The sequence below is a fragment of the Ascidiella aspersa genome, chromosome 7 (genome assembly GCF_963924565.1).
Source record: "Ascidiella aspersa chromosome 7, kaAscAspe10.2, whole genome shotgun sequence".
In the NCBI taxonomy this organism is placed as follows: domain Eukaryota; kingdom Metazoa; phylum Chordata; class Ascidiacea; order Phlebobranchia; family Ascidiidae; genus Ascidiella; species Ascidiella aspersa.
In genome coordinates this window covers 1,044,345-1,062,596 of record NC_139453.1, presented here as the reverse complement: position 1 = coordinate 1,062,596, position 18,252 = coordinate 1,044,345, and the positions used below count along the sequence as shown (strand labels likewise).

Below are 18,252 nucleotides of genomic sequence, written 5' to 3'. Positions count from 1 at the left end.
ATCGTATTGTCGCGGTAATACACAAAGAGGTAAGGCCGTGAATAAAGTTTCACCCAGCGTACAATTAACGGAGGGAAGCATTGCGAGTAGAGATGTTCAAGGCAGAATATCGGCGACTCATTTATAATGCTTGCTTTAAATGCGGCGTCAGCATTTTTTGGGGCGACCAATTACTTTGCGATAAGCTTCGCCTAATAATCAAGTGTCCGCTGCAAATTTAAATGCGAAATCTTAAGGCAGTGTACGCCTCTCTGTTAGCACCTGTTGTGCATGTTGCTCCAACCAACCTACCAACATCAGGCCTAAACAACTAGCAAAACTTTCGATTTAATAGTTTGCGTATTGAGAACATAATAGTGTGTTTCATATTGTTTAAAACTACAGATTTAAAGTCTGTTTTAACAGTGATTGCTCGAACCAAGCCATGGTAAAAATTTACTGAGTAAAAGTTTGCAAAAGTATAGCAAACCATAGGCGTTAAACCATTTTAAGTCTTTGGGAGAATGATAATATTTGTTTTTCAAACACGTAAGCTGGCCAAAATGTAATAAAATGGCCATACACACTATCTACGTAAATTCTATATATCAAATATATGTTTCGATCATTTCCCAAAATCTGCGCCATATTTGAATCCCTTTCGCATCAAAGGCTTAAGTGGGGAATTTTTCGGCCCATATCTGTTTTTGCTTGCAGAAACAAGTTAAGGAAAATGAAAAACAAAATATATAATATAAAATACACAATACAAAATATTAAAAAATAAAAAGTATTAAATAAAAAAAAAAATGAAAATAAAAATAAAACATAAAAAATGAAAAATTAAAACAAAAATCAAAAAAAACTAAATAAAAAAAATAAATAATAAAAATAAAAACATTAAAAAATAAAAATATTGAAAAATAAAAATAAAAAATTAAGTCAATCAAAAATATTAAAAAAAAAAGTGAAAAAAAAAAAAAATTAAAAATTAAAAAAAAATAACACTAAACCTTGAAAGTATACCCCCTGACAAAATAAACAACAACCGCACCCCCGTCTAGTCTTTTTTGGTTTCCTATGGTATGTTTCAGACCGGTTTTTGTCCGAAGCTTTATAGAAAAGTATACATCGTAGAACCTTCAAATTTTCAGACATGGCGTAGAGTGGTATGTAGGTGCTTTGTAAAAGTTTATGATGCTGCACCCCCAGGGGCCTTTGCTTGGGGGGTAAAAACCTGAAATATTGCGTTTTAGCACTTTGTAGCTAACAACTGCCATCTAGCAGCAGAAAAACTTTCATACAGAATTCGTTCATATTCGCTTGCTTTGTCCAGCTCGCGTCGCGACGAGGCGGCTGCTGGCATCCCTGCTGCGCCCTATTGTCCCGCGCGTGCAACATTTGTGTTGGAAGTGGCTTGCCTAGTAAAACTATGCACATGCGACTTGCCTTTCATAAAGAGGCCTCTCTAAGTAAAAAAACCTATTGCTCTTACAACACAAAATATTTTACCACCGCAAATTTAAATGCGAATCCTACAGGCAGTGTCCACATCTCTGTTAGCACATGTTGTAATTGTTGCACCATTCAAACATATCAACACCAGGTCTAAGCAAATATAATTATACAAGGGCCGCAACAACAAAAAGCTTAAGTTTAACGCATTCTTAACGACGACGTTACAAAGCTACGTCATAACATGGCGTCATAAATAAATAAATCTTGCGTTTATTGGATTTAAATTGGCAAAACTTTCAATATAAAACGTGGCTTATTAGGCACATAAACGTGTTTCCATATTGCTCAAAACTACAGATTTAAACTCTGTTTCAACAGTGATTGCTCAGACCAAGGCATGGTAAAAATTTACACAGTAAAAGTTGGAAAAAGTATAGCAAACCATAGACGTTAAATCATTTAGAGAGAATGAAAATATTGACTTTTTAAACATGCTAGCTGACCAAAATGTAATAACATGGCCGTAAGCATTATCTACGTAAATTTTTATTGATCAAATGTATGTTTCGATCATTTGCCAAAATCTACGCCATATTTGAACCCCCTTCGCTTCAAAGCCATAAGTTATTATATTATTATACACAACTTATAATTGTGTGTAGATATGTTGGATTGGAGTAACATACAGAACAGGTGCAAATAGCAAATATTCTCCAAATACGATGTTTCCAATATTCTCCAAATCGTATTTCATCGTATTGTCGCGGTAATACACAAAGAGGTAAGGCCGTGAATAAAGTTTCACCCACCGTACAATTAACGGAGGGAAGCATTTCGAGTAGGGATGTTCAAGGCAGAATATCGGCGACACATTTATAATGCTTGCTTTAAATGCGGCGTCAGCATTTTTTGGGGCGACCAATTACTTCGCGATAAGCTTCGCCTAATAATTAAGTGTCAATAGGGTGTATTTACCGCCGCAAGTTTAAATGCGAAATCTTAAGGCAGTCTACGCCTCTCTGTTAGCACCTGTTGTGCATCTTGCTCCAACCAGCATACCAACATCAGGCCTAAACTTATCTAGCAAAACTTTCGATTTAATAGTTTGCGTATTAGGCACGTAATAGTGTTTTTCATATTGTTTGAAACGACAGATTTAAAGCCTGTTTTAACAGTGATTGCTCGGACCAAGCTATGGTAAAAAATTACCTAGTGAAAGTTTGCAAAAGTATAGCAAACCATAGGCGTTAAACCATTTTTAGTCTTTAAGAGAATGATAATATTTGATTTTCAAACACGTAAGCTGGTCAAAATTGAATAAAATAGCCATATGCATTATCTAAGTAAATTCTATTTATCAAATATATGTTTCGATCATTCCCCAAATTCTACGCCATATTTGAACCCCTTTCGCATCAAAGGCATATTTTAAGTGGGGAAGTTTTCGGCCCATATCTGTTTTTGCTTGCAGAAACAAGTTAAGGAAAATGAAAAACAAAATATATAATATAAAGTACACAATACAAAATATTAAAAAAAAAATTTAAAAAAAAAAAAATTAAAATAAAGTAAAAATTGAAAATAAACACTAAGCCCTGAAAATATATCCCCTGACAAAATATACAACAACCGCACCCCCGTCTAGTTCTTTTTTGGTTTCCTATGTTATGTTTCAGACCGAGTTTTGTCCGAAGCTTTATAGAAAAAGTAGACATCGTAGAACCTTCAAATTTTCAGACATGGCGTAGAGTGGTATGTAGGTGCTTTGCAAAAGTTTATGAGGCTGCACTCCCAGGGGCCTTTGCTTGGGGGGTAAAAACCTGAAATATTGCGTTTTAGCACTTTGTAGCTAACGACAGCCATCTAGCAGCAGAAAAACTTTCATACAGAATTCGTTCATATTCGCTTGCTTTGTCCAGCTCGCGTCGCGACGAGGCGGCTGCTGGCATCCCTGCTGCGCCCTATTGTCCCGCGCGTGCAACATTTGTGTTGGAAGTGGCTTGCCTAGTAAAACTATGCACATGCGACTTGCCTTTCATAAAGAGGCCTCTCTAAGTAAAAAAACCTATTGCTCTTACAACACAAAATATTTTACCACCGCAAATTTAAATGCGAATCCTACAGGCAGTGTACACATCTCTGTTAGCACATGTTGTAATTGTTGCACCATTCAAACATATCAACACCAGGTCTAAGCAAATATAATTATACAAGGGCCGCAACAACAAAAAGCTTAAGTTTAACGCATTCTTAACGACGACGTTACAAAGCTACGTCATAACATGGCGTCATAAATAAATAAATCTTGCGTTTATTGGATTTAAATTGGCAAAACTTTCAATATAAAACGTGGCTTATTAGGCACATAAACGTGTTTGCATATTGCTCAAAACTACAGATTTAAACTCTGTTTCAACAGTGATTGCTCAGACCAAGGCATGGTAAAAATTTACACAGTAAAAGTTGGAAAAAGTATAGCAAACCATAGACGTTAGATCATTTAGAGAGAATGAAAATATTGACTTTTTAAACATGCTAGCTGACCAAAATGTAATAACATGGCCGTAAGCATTATCTACGTAAATTTTTATTGATCAAATGTATGTTTCGATCATTTGCCAAAATCTACGCCATATTTGAACCCCCTTCGCTTCAAAGCCATAAGTTATTATAATATTATACACAACTTATAATTGTGTGTAGATATGTTGGATTGGAGTAACATACAGAACAGGTGCAAATAGCAAATATTCTCCAAATACGATGTTTCCAATATTCTCCAAATCGTATTTCATCGTATTGTCGCGGTAATACACAAAGAGGTAAGGCCGTGAATAAAGTTTCACCGACCGTACAATTAACGGAAGGAAGCATTTCGAGTAGGGATGTTCAAGGCAGAATATCGGCGACACATTTATAATGCTTGCTTTAAATGCGGCGTCAGCATTTTTTGGGGCGACCAATTACTTCGCGATAAGCTTCGCCTAATAATTAAGTGTCAATAGGGTGTATTTACCGCCGCAAGTTTAAATGCGAAATCTTAAGGCAGTCTACGCCTCTCTGTTAGCACCTGTTGTGCATCTTGCTCCAACCAGCATACCAACATCAGGCCTAAACTTATCTAGCAAAACTTTCGATTTAATAGTTTGCGTATTAGGCACGTAATAGTGTTTTTCATATTGTTTGAAACGACAGATTTAAAGCCTGTTTTAACAGTGATTGCTCGGACCAAGCTATGGTAAAAAATTACCTAGTGAAAGTTTGCAAAAGTATAGCAAACCATAGGCGTTAAACCATTTTAAGTCTTTAAGAGAATGATAATATTTGCTTTTCAAACACGTAAGCTGGTCAAAATTTAATAAAATAGCCATATGCATTATCTAAGTAAATTCTATTATCAAATATATGTTTCGATCATTCCCCAAATTCTACGCCATATTTGAACCACTTTCGTATCAAAGGCATATTTTAAGTGGGGAAGTTTTCGGCCCATATCTGTTTTTGCTTGCAGAAACAAGTTAAGGAAAATGAAAAACAAAATATATAATATAAAGTACACAATACAAAATATTAAAAAAAAAATTAAAAAAAAAAAATTAAAATAAAGTAAAAATTGAAAATAAACACTAAGCCCTGAAAATATATCCCCTGACAAAATATACAACAACCGCACCCCCGTCTAGTTCTTTTTTAGTTTCCTATGGTTTCCTATGGTATGTTTCAGACCGACTTTTGTCCGAAGCTTTATAGAAAAAGTAGACATCGTAGAACCTTCAAATTTTCAGACATGGCGTAGAGTGGTATGTAGGTGCTTTGTAAAAGTTTATGAGGCTGCACCCCCAGGGGCCTTTGCTTGGGGGGTAAAAAACTGAAATATTGCGTTTTAGCACTTTCTAGCTAACGACTGCCATCTAGCAGCAGATAAACTTTCATACAGAATTCGTTCATATTCGCTTGCTTTGTCCAGCTTGTAAAGTGACGAAGCGGCTCACCGCCTGCTGCGCTTTATTGTCCCGCGCGTGAGACTTTCATTGTGCGAAGTTGCACGTCCAACTGGGCTCGTGCGACTTGCATTTTAAAACGAGGCTTCTCTTTAGTAAAATTACTTAATGCTGTTAAGAAACAACTTATTTTACCGCCGCAAATTTAAATGCGAAATCTGGTCCAACATATCAACACCAGGCCTACACAACTTAAAATTGTGTGTTGATATGTTGGATTGGAGTAACATACTATACAGGTGCAAATAGCAAATATTCTCCAAATACGATTTTTTCAAATATTCTTCAAATCGTATTTCATCGTATTGTCGCGGTAATACAAAAAGAGGAAAGGCCGTGAATAAAGTTTCACCCACCGTACAATTAACGCAGGGAAGCATTTCGAGTAGGGATGTTCAAAGCAGAATATCAGCGACTCATTTATAATGCTTGCTTTCAATGCGGCGTTATTTTTTGGGGGTCGACCAATTACTTTGCGATAAGCTTCGCCTAATAATCAAGTGTCAATAGGGTGTATTTACCGCCGCAAGTTTAAATGCGAAATCTTAAGGCAGTCTACGCCTCTCTGTTAGCACCTGTCGTGCATCTTGCTCCAACCAACATACCAATATCAGGCCTAACATCTAGCAAAACTTTCGATTTAATAGTTTGCGTATTAGGCACATAATAGTGTGTTTCATATTGTTTGAAACTACAGATTTAAAGCCTGTTGTAACAGTGATTGCTCGGACCAAGCCATGGTAAAAATTTACCGAGTAAAAGTTTGCAAAAGTATTGCAAACCATAGGCGTTAAACCATTTTAAGTCTTTAGGAGAATGATAATATTTGCTTTTCAAACACGTAAGCTGGCCAAAATGTAATAAAATGGCCATACGCATTATCTACGTAAATTCCATTTATCAAATATATGTTTCGATCATTCCCCAAATACTACGCCATATTTGAACCCCTTTCGCATCAAAGGCATAAATTAAGTTGGGTTTTTTCGGCCCATATCTGTTTTTGCTTGCAGAAACAAGTTAAGGAAAATGAAAAACAAAATATTAAATATATATTATAAAATACACAATACAAAATACAAAATACAAAATACAAAATACAAAATACAAAATACAAAATACAAAATACAAAATACAAAATACAAAATACAAAATACAAAATACAAAATATTAAAATATAAAAAGTATAAAATAAAATATAAAAAATAAAAATTTAAAAATGAATATGAAAAAAAAAATTGAAAAAAAAAAAAATTGAAAATAAACACTAAGCCCAGGAAATATACCCCCTGACAAAATATACAACAACCGCACCCCCGTCTATTTATTATATGGGCCGAAAATTTATTTTCGGGACATATCTTGTTTTTGCCGTTATTCTTTTTTGGTTTCCTATGGTTTCCTATGGTTTCCTATGGTTTCCTATGGTTTCCTATGGTTTCCTATGGTTTCCTATGGTTTCCTATGGTTTCCTATGGTATGTTTCAGACCGATTTTTGTCCGAAGCTTTATAGAAAAAGTAGACATCGTAGAACCTTCAAATTTTCAGACATGGCGTAGAGTGGTATGTAGGTGCTTTGTAAAGTTTATGAGGCTGCACCCCCAGGGGCCTTTGCTTGGGGGGTAAAAACCTGAAATATTGCGTTTTAGCACTTTGTAGCTAACGACTGCCATCTAACAGCAGAAAAACTTTCATACAGAATTCGTTCATATTCGCTTGCTTTGTCCAGCTTGTGAAGTGACGAAGCGACTTACCGCCTGCTGGGCTTTATTGTCCCGCGCCGCGTGAGACTTTCATTGTGCGAAGTGGCACTTCCTAAACTGGGCTCGTGCGACTTGCATCTTAAAACGAGGCTTCTCTTTAGTAAAATTACTTAATGCTGTTAAGAAACAACTTATTTTACCGCCGCAAATGTAAATGCGAAATCTGGTGGCAACTCTAATCCAACATATCAACACCAGGCCTACACAACTTAAAATTGTGTGTTGATATGTTGGATTGGAGTAACATACTATACAGGTGCAAATAGCAAATATTCTCCAAATACGATTTTTCCAATATTCTCCAAATCGTATTTCATCGTATTGTCGCGGTAACACACAAAGAGGTAAGGCCGTGAATAAAGTTTCACCCACCATACAATTAACGGAGGGAAGCATTGCGAGTAGAGATGTTCAAAGCAGAATATCGGCGACTCATTTATAATGCTTGCTTTCAATGCGGCGTTAGTTTTTTTTCGGGCGACCAATTACTTCGCGATAATCTTCGCCTAATAATTAAGTGTCAATAGGGTGTATTTACCGCCGCAAGTTTAAATGCGAAGTCTTAAGGCAGTCTAAGCCTCTCTGTTAGCACCTGTCGTGCATCTTGCTTCAACCAGCATACTACCAACATCAGGCCTAAACATCTAGCAAACTTTCGATTTAATAGTTGCGTATTGAGAACATAATAGTGTTTTTCATGTTGTTTAAAACTACAGTATTAAAGCCTGTTTTAACAGTGATTGCTCGGCCCAAGCCATGGTAAAAAATTACCGAGTAAAATTTTGCAAAAGTATAGCAAACCATAGGCGTTAAACCATTTTTAGTCTTTAAGAGAATAATAATATTTGCTTTTCAAACACGTAAGCTGGTCAAAATTTAATAAAATGACCATACGCATTATCTACGTAAATTCTATTTATCAAATATATGTTTCGATCATTCCCCAAATTCTACGCCATATTTGAACCCCTTTCGCATCAAAGGCATAAGTTAAGTGGGGAAGTTTTCGGCCCATATCTGTTTTTGCTTGCAGAAACAAGTTAAGGAAAATAAAAAACAAAATATATAATATAAAGTACACAATACAAAATATTAAAAAAAAAATAAACAAAATAAAAAAAAAAAAAAAAATAAAGTCAAAATTGAAAATAAACACTAAGCCCTGAAAATATACCCCCTGACAAAATATACAACAACCGCACCCCCGTCTAGTCTTTTTTGGTTTCCTATGGTTTCCTATGGTATGTTTCAGACCGATTTTTGTCCGAAGCTTTATAGAAAAAGTAGACATCGTAGAACCTTCAAATTTTCAGACATGGCGTAGAGTGGTATGTAGGTGCTTTGTAGAAGTTTATGAGGCTTCACCCCCAGGGGCCTTTGCTTGGGGGGCAAAAACCTGAAATATTGCGTTTTAGCTCTTTCTAGCTAACGACTGCCATCTAGCAGCAGAAAAACTTTCATACAGAATTCGTTCACATTCGCTTGCTTTGTCTAGCTTGTGAAGTGACCAAGCGACTCACCGCCTGCTGTGCTTTATTGTCCCGCGCGTGAGACTTTCATTGTGTGAAGTGGCACGTTCAACACTGGGCTCGCGCGACTTGCATTTTAAAAAGAGGCTTCTCTTTAGTACAATTACTTAATGCTGTTAAGAAACAACTTATTTTACCGCCGCAAATTTAAATGCGAAATCTGGTGGCAACTCTAATCCAACATATCAACACCAGGCCTACACAACTTAAAATTGTGTGTTGATATGTTGGATTGGAGTAACATACTTTACAGGTGCAAATAGCAAATATTCTCCAAATACGATGTTTCCAATATTCTCCAAATCGTATTTCATCGTATTGTCGCGGTAATACACAAAGAGGTAAGGCCGTGAATAAAGTTTCACCCACCGTACAATTAACGGAGGGAAGCATTGCGAGTAGAGATGTTCAAAGCAGAATATCGGCGACTCATTTATAATGCTTGCTTTCAATGCGGCGTTAGTTTTTTTTTGGGCGACCAATTACTTCGCGATAATCTTCGCCTAATAATTAAGTGTCAATAGGGTGTATTTACCGCCGCAAGTTTAAATGCGAAATCTTAAGGCAGTCTACGCCTCTCTGTTAGCACCTGTTGTGCATCTTGCTCCAACCAGCATACCAACATCAGGCCTAAACTTATCTAGCAAAACTTTCGATTTAATAGTTTGCGTATTAGGCACGTAATAGTGTTTTTCATATTGTTTAAAACTCCAGATTTAAAGCCTGTTTTAACAGTGATTGCTCGGACCAAGCCATGGTAAAAAATTACCGAGTAAAATTTGGCAAAAGTATAGCAAACCATAGGCGTTAAACCATTTTTAGTCTTTAAGAGAATAATAATATTTGCTTTTCAAACACGTAAGCTGGTCAAAATTTAATAAAATGATCATACGCATTATCTACGTAAATTCTATTTATCAAATATATGTTTCGATCGTTCCCCAAATTCTACGCCATATTTGAACCCCTTTCGCATCAAAGGCATATTTTAAGTGGGGAAGTTTTCGGCCCATATCTGTTTTTGCTTGCAGAAACAAGTTAAGGAAAATAAAAAACAAAATATATAATATAAAGTACACAATACAAAATATTAAAAAAATAAAAAATAAAAAAAATAAAATAAAGTAAAAATTGAAAATAAACACTAAGCCCTGAAAATATACCCCCTGACAAAATATACAACAACCGCACCCCCGTCTAGTTTCTTACTGGGGTCGTAATTCTGTCGTATGGGCTCCGTTGTACAAGTGCAATTGTCGTGTACCGAGGCGCAGCTATAAGTAAACATTATTTCGTAATTTTGTTTCTTCTTAAGGGGCCGGGAGAACTATAAGTACGCTAAAAGTTATATTGTTTGGGGTCAATTTCCTTGCTTCGAAACCCCAACAGTTGTACGGGTTGTGCTGTATACCCCTAAATTTACTCTGAATTCAAAGCACGTCTAAACATTGTAACTGTAGTGGTTTTATATTAAAGCGCTTGATACTAGATTGATAAATAACGACATTTCTAACCAGGACTGCGGAGTCGGACTCGGTACTCGAGTAAGACCACGTAAAAACAAGTGTGCGCCTGCGCAGTACCAAATTTTGAAACTGATATGACTGCCAACTTTAAATTGTAAGTGCGGAATAGCATATGGTGGGTATTTTCCAACCATGTAGTGTAGGTGGATGAATTATTTGACACCCCTATCAGTGGTTTGCTGAAATCACTTAGTTACGCAAATTGGCGGAATATAAAGGCTGGAGAGTCTGTGCCGGACTCGGGACTCGACGAAATTGCACATTTTGGCCGGAGTCGGACCCGGGTTTAGTTTTTTGGCCGGAGTCGGACTCGCGTTTATTTTTTGACCGGAGTCGGACTCGGGTTTAGTTTTTTGGTCGGAGTCGGACCCGGGGTTAGTTTTTTGGCCGGAGTCGGACTCGGGTTTATTTTTTGGCCGGAGTCGGACTCGGGTAATTTTTAACTGTCTTCACAGCCCCAAAATGTGCCGCTATTAATAACTGGTAGTTTAGTCACTACATTCGCTAAAGCAAACGAAGGAAAAAATATAATTTAACTTACCAACACCATATAGGCTGCATTTGAATGTTAATGTATTTTACTAAATTCGTATACTTTTAATATTTTTCTGTACAATTATATTGTTAATATAATTTTTAAGCCGGATTTTTCCATGCCTATTTGTGTGAGAAAATACTTTAAAGATTTTATTCTAATCGTTTTCTTAGTTCCAAAGGGTGCATTTCTGTTGAACCATTAGTGGGAAACATTTTTGTTAAAGCGACAGACTCCGACCATGTGGTAAGTGTGACTCGCCTTCAGCATTCGGCAACAATCCTGGATGTCAATCAAAACGCCCTTCCCTTATTAGCATCTTACTTTTCGAACAAAGAAATCGCGCGCTCAGAATAAACGCGCCGCGCGTCAGTTGATGTCACTCTACACAAAATAGAAGCGCTCGGGACGTTGGGATTGCAACAATTGGATCGCTGTTGTTCTTGGTGACGAAATAACGTTCCTTTATTGACTCGCCTTCAGCATTCGGCAACAATCCTGGATGTCATTCAAAACGCCCTCCCCTTATTAGCATCTTACTTTTCGAACAAAGAAATCGCGCGCTCAGAATAAACGCGCCGCGCGTCAGTTGATCCAAATAGAAGCGCTCCGGACGTTGGGATTGCAACAATTGGATTGCTGTTGTTTTTTGTGACGAAATAACGTTCCTTTATTGACTCGCCTTCAGCATTCGGCAACAATCCTGGATGTCATTCAAAACGCCCTCCCCTTATTAGCATCTTACTTTTCGAACAAAGAAATCGCGCGCTCAGAATAAACGCGCCGCGCGTCAGTTGATGTCACTCTACACAAAATAGAAGCGCTCGGGACGTTGGGACAATTGGATTGCTGTTGTTCTTTATGGCGAAATAACGTTCCTTTATTGACGTTTGTCGATGAATGTGCTAGCTTGGAACCCAATTGTTGGCTGAGCATGGGAAGGGTTGTCTTTGTAGCGTAACACACAGTACTTTGACGTCACAATCGCATCAAAATATTGCCGACTCACACGCCCCAAACAACGCTTGCAGAACTAACCAATCAGCGACGAGCGTTGTTAGGGCGACAAGCGGGCCGTTGCCTTCGAAACGACCGCGGAAGAACACCTTTTGTGCAAGAAATCTATAAAATAGCGCCAACTTTCAAAACTTTTTAGTATAAGAAAATTACGCCTAAGAATGATTTTCTGTTATAGGATTAGGGTACTTTAATATCGGTTTAAAGAAATAAGTATTAGTTTATGCCAGTTATTAATATACTTATTGATTATACGAAATACCCCGAGTTGCCCAGGTTAATTAGGTATTTACTAGTTCTAATATTACTGGGTGTTGTTTCGACGATGTAAAATAATTCTGTTGCAATAAACGCGAAATTTTGCAAACTCTACCTAATTTTTCGGTGGTTAAAACAAAGTTTAACTGCCAACCTGTGGACCCCTAATCACTTTTACATATTATTGTACCATGTGCGTGAAGTTTGCTGAAGCCTTGTGTTAATAATTAAAAAAAGTGATTGTGACTCAAATAAAACCAAAAAATGTTACCTATTGCGTAATATCTTCGGTAGAGTGCTAAATAATCCATTAAGCAAGCGAATATGAACGAATTCTGTATGGAAGTTTTTCTGCTGCTAGATGGCAGTCGTTAGCTAAAAAGTGCTAAAACGCAATATATTGCACCAACTTTTCCCCGCGCGTATCAAATTTGACTTTGAATTACATTGGCGTTTTGATGTAGTCTTCACAGACCAAAGGTGACGTGCGCATGACAACTATAAACATAGGAAATTTTTCGTAGCATGAAACTTTCTAAAATCAATTTTTTTCCAAATTAATTCGCTGATGTATTATTTAATGATAAACATTAACAAAAAGAGCATAATAAATATGTTCGTATTTTATTTCGTGTGTGGAAAATGCGTCACGTCTCCTTGTAAATTTGAAGGTTTGCCAATTTAAACATTTGTTTCGCGCTACGCCCGTTGCTTCCTTGTTGTAATGTAACTAGACTCATTTTCACTGCGTCAAACATTTGGGTTTGTCCCTGATTAAGAGTTATTATATTAAAGTGCTTAGAGGCCACAAGTTTTTATAAAAAATTGTTAGCGGAAATTTATTACGGCCCGCCGAGAACTTGCTGAGTTTGGTCTGGTCCGCGACTTGGTAAAGGTTGTTGACCTCTGTCTTAAAACTAATATTGCCCTCTGAAAAATCCTTAGATGTGAGCCTTATAATATTGAGTTTCCTCAAACGATTGCGATGAGACGTCGGACATTTTTTAGTGATTCGCGCCAAAAAAACATTACACACCTTGCTAGTAATTATTGCACTAAGAAAGCGCAATAGCGGACGCTTGTTGAAGGGGTTATGGCGGGGAATTGGTGGGGCTGCAAGCCTGCAACCCATATTGGTTGCTAAATCATATTTGTCATCCGAATGAGACACCAAAAGTAGTAAAACTCAAGGCTTCTTTTCAGTTGTGTTACAGAACCCTTACTCTTTAAAAACGCATAACATGTAGATCTGTCTTAATGAATGGAAACACAATAAATTACTGTTTTTTTTTTTTTAGCAAAGCTATTTTATTAAAAAAATTCGAAGTATTTGGGTCGCGAGACCTCGGTACTAGCAATTTTGGGTCGCACCAAAACGTATTTGCGGACCCCTGTATTAGGCACATAAACTTGTTTTATATATTGATCGAGATGTAAGGCCGTGAATAAACTTTCAATCACCATGCAATTAACGCAGGGAAGCATTGCGAGTAGGGATGTTCAAAGCAGAATATCGGCGACACATTTATAATGCTTGCTTTAAATGCGGCGTCAGCATTTTTTGGGGCGACCAATTACTTTCCGACAATCTTCGCCTAATAATTAAGTGTCAATAGGGTGTATTTACCGCCGCAAATTTAAATGCGAAATCTTAAGGCAGTGTACGCCTCTCTGTTAGCACCTGTTGTGCATGTTGCTCCAACCAGCATACCAACATCAGGCCTAAACAACTAGCAAAACTTTCGATTTAATAGTTTGCGTATTGAGAACATAATAGTGTTTTTCATATTGTTTAAAACTACAGATTTAAAGCCTGTTTTAACAGTGATTGCTCCGCCCAAGCCATGGTAAAAAATTACCGAGTAAAAGTTTGCAAAAGTATAGCAAACCATAGGCGTTAAACCATTTTTAGTCTTTAAGAGAATAATAATATTTGCTTTTCAAACACGTAAGCTGGTCAAAATTTAATAAAATGACCATACGTATTATCTACGTAAATTCTATTTATCAAATATATGTTTCGATCATTCCCCAAATTCTACGCCATATTTGAACCCCTTTCGCATCAAAGGCATATTTTAAGTGGGGAAGTTTTCGGCCCATATCTGTTTTTGCTTGCAGAAACAAGTTAAGGAAAATGAAAAACAAAATATATAATATAAAGTACACAATACAAAATATTAAAAAATAAAATAAAGTAAAAATTGAAAATAAACACTAAGCCCTGAAAATATACCCCCTGACAAAATATACAACAACCGCACCCCCGCTATGGCATGTTTCAGACCGATTTTTGTCCAGAGCTTTATAGAAAAAGTGAACATCGTAGAACTTTCAAATTTTCAGACATGGCGTAGAGTGGTATGAAGGTGCTGTGTAGAGGTTTATGAGGCTGCACCCCTAGGCACCTCCAATTGGGGGACAAAAAACAAAAGTGTTATGTCATCGTTTTAGTTCATAACAGCTATCTACTACTATCTAGCGGCAGAAAATCTTCAATACAGAATGCTTTCATATCACTTGCTTTATACAGCTCGCTTCGCGACGAGGCGGCTGCTGGCATCCCTGCTGCGCCCTATTGTCCCGCGCGTGCAACATTTGTGTTGGAAGTGGCTTGCCTAGTAAAACTATGCACATGCGACTTGCCTTTCATAAAGAGGCCTCTCTAAGTAAAAAAACCTATTGCTCTTACAACACAAAATATTTTACCACCGCAAATTTAAATGCGAATCCTACAGGCAGTGTCCACATCTCTGTTAGCACATGTTGTAATTGTTGCACCATTCAAACATATCAACACCAGGTCTAAGCATATGTAATTATACAAGGGCCGCAACAACAAAAAGCTTAAGTTTAACGCATTCTTAACGACGACGTTACAAAGCTACGTCATAACATGGCGTCATAAATAAATAAATCTTGCGTTTATTGGATTTAAATTGGCAAAACTTTCAATATAAAACGTGGCTTATTAGGCACATAAACGTGTTTGCATATTGCTCAAAACTACAGATTTAAACTCTGTTTCAACAGTGATTGCTCAGACCAAGGCATGGTAAAAATTTACACAGTAAAAGTTGGAAAAAGTATAGCAAACCATAGACGTTAAATCATTTAGAGAGAATGAAAATATTGACTTTTTAAACATGCTAGCTGACCAAAATGTAATAACATGGCCGTAAGCATTATCTACGTAAATTTTTATTGATCAAATGTATGTTTCGATCATTTGCCAAAATCTACGCCATATTTGAACCCCCTTCGCTTCAAAGCCATAAGTTATTATATTATTATACACAACTTATAATTGTGTATAGATATGTTGGATTGGAGTAACATGCAGAACAGGTGCAAATAGCAAATATTCTCCAAATACGATGTTTCCAATATTCTCCAAATCGTATTTCATCGTATTGTCGCGGTAATACACAAAGAGGTAAGGCCGTGAATAAAGTTTCACCCACCGTACAATTAACGGAGGGGCATTTCGAGTAGGGATGTTTAAGGCAGAATATCGGCGACACATTTATAATGCTTGCTTTAAATGCGGCGTCAGCATTTTTTCGGGCGACCAATTACTTCGCGATAAGCTTCGCCTAACTGTCAAATAGGGTGTATTTTCCGCCGCAAATTTAAATGCGAAATCTTAAGGCAGTCTACGCCTCTCTGTTAGCACCTGTCGTGCATCTTGCTCCAACCAGCATACTACCAACATTAGGCCTAAACATCTAGCAAAACTTTCGATTTAATAGTTTGCGTATTGAGAACATAATAGTGTTTTTCATATTGTTTAAAACTACAGATTTAAAGCCTGTTTTAACAGTGATTGCTCGGCCCAAGCCATGGTAAAAATTACCGAGTAAAAGTTTGCAAAAGTATAGCAAACCATAGGCGTTAAACCATTTTTAGTCTTTAAGAGAATAATAATATTTGCTTTTCAAACACGTAAGCTGGTCAAAATTTAATAAAATCACCATACGCATTATCTACGTAAATTCTATTTATCAAATATATGTTTCGATCATTCCCCAAATTCTAGGCCATATTTGAACCCCTTCCGCATCAAGGCATATTTTAAGTGGGGAAGTTTTCGGCCCATATCTGTTTTTGCTTGCAGAAACAAGTTAAGGAAAATAAAAAACAAAATATATAATATAAAGTACACAATACAAAATATTAAAAAAAAAAAATAAAAAAAATAAAATAAAGTAAAAATGGAAAATAAACACTAAGCCCTGAAAATATACCCCCTGACAAAATATACAACAACCGCACCCCTGTCTAGTTTCTATTGCTCTGTTGCGGAATAAAATAATAATTGTTTGGCTCTATTATCTTGAAAGTGATGCCTGACCGCCCTAAACAGAAACCGCGTAACGCAAAATGATTTCTGTTTATTGTCGCGTACAAACTGCAGTGATGTGGTTCTAGTGACCTCCAATGCAGACAGGGTACGAAAATGCATTACATACTGAACGAAAGGAATCAGGCTGTGACGCTTATTCGGAACCGGAACCTTTTACGCGCTTGCGATTACATAACAACGTTTATTTATTGCTACACTGCCATGAAAACAAAATTATTCACAAGAATTAGCTTTAACTGGAAAAATTAATTACACAAAAACTGCAAAATTTTTCGCTTGCAATGGTAGAGTATTATGGGCAAATATAAAACTAAATCAGTCTTTGAATAGAATGCCACAAATTTTTTTGTGGTCCTAGAAATTTCGTTAAGCACCAACAGGTTTAACGCCGAAACCTGGTAGAAATCAGCCCCTGTAATAAACAAGTCCCAACGAAACAGAACCTATCTAACGGGTTAAGCCTGTGATTTCGTTTAAAAAAACGAATTTGCCGCAATCTTACAAGTAAAACCTGCACTAAATGTTTTATAAATATACAGAGCAAAATATTTTCACTTTTAACCAAAACACACACTTTAAAGAAACATTACAATCTTCATTACCAGGATTAACATTAAAACGGCTTTGCATAAGTTACGTCAAAAGTCGAATATTGAATAAGATAAATTATTGTAAGTGTGAAGTATACAATTTTAACATTGTGTACAGCTTTTTCGACTATAATTTTAATAGCCATAATAGGTTAAAAGGAAAATTTGTGGAAGCTGTCTCACGCTAATAAGTGACAAAGGGTCACTTTGTTTGCAGCGAAACAGGGTACCTCAAAGCGTTGTATTTTTCATTAAAACGCCAAAAGTCAAGTATGCCAAACAAACACCGACAAAACCTAAACGTCTCCTTGGCCATCGGATGTTATATATGCAGTTAAGAAAACTGTTTAATATGTTTCAATAAGTCTTTAGATTTCGCAGTATAACCAGTTCATCGGAATGTATAACGTCACCTTAAAATTGTGTGCGCAATTTATTTTTTTATTTGAATAAACAACTACGAAATACGGTAAAAATTAGTCTAATAAATTCCAGACTAAAATCTCACAGTTTAAGGAAATGTTATTATCGAAACTTCGCAAAATATTTTGAACATAATGGTAAAAGCAATCATCTATTTATACAATGAAGATGATAAATGATTTTGTATTCACAAGTAAACAAAACAAAATTCTCATGGAATACTATTTACTAGGGTTGCCATATTTTTTACATAATCTCTGATAAACAAAACGATGGTTTAAGGGGCATGAAAAGGCCGGAAACGTCAGAACGTTTTAAATTTTTAAGCTTCTTGCTGTTGTCACGCATAACAGTGCACAAACAAGCAGCTTAAGTTAAGTGATGCGGCAAAGTGGCGTTAAGTTATTTGAAGCTTTCTACGCCAACCTAGCTGCAGTAATATCTAGCAATATCTCCCTTTTGTAGTATTTGCAAATATGCTATTGATGTAAATCAAATCGCTAGTAAACCATAAAAATGATACTACGAACCCTTTGTCATTGGTTAACAACCCAACAATCGGGTGGTTTTATGGCAAATTAATACAAATGTTGATGTATAAGAAAAACTGTTGGTTGTTCTTAATTCGAATTTTGACCAAAAAAAATGCTCAAGGGTTGGGGGTGCATTGTTTTGAAAAAGATTTGAAAAAAAAATTAAAAATACTGTTTTGTTAATGAAATATTTACTCCCGGGTGGAGACTGTTTTTTGTTTATTGTTTCAGGGTCATCAAATACATAGTTTGTTTATTTGATTGTAGGTTTTT

General features: G+C 36.4%; 1 pseudogene; it reads right to left on the bottom strand.

Annotated features, from left to right (window-relative positions):
• LOC146137186 (uncharacterized) overlaps positions 1-18,252 on the bottom strand; it is a 49,518-nt pseudogene that overhangs the window by 14,475 nt on the left and 16,791 nt on the right.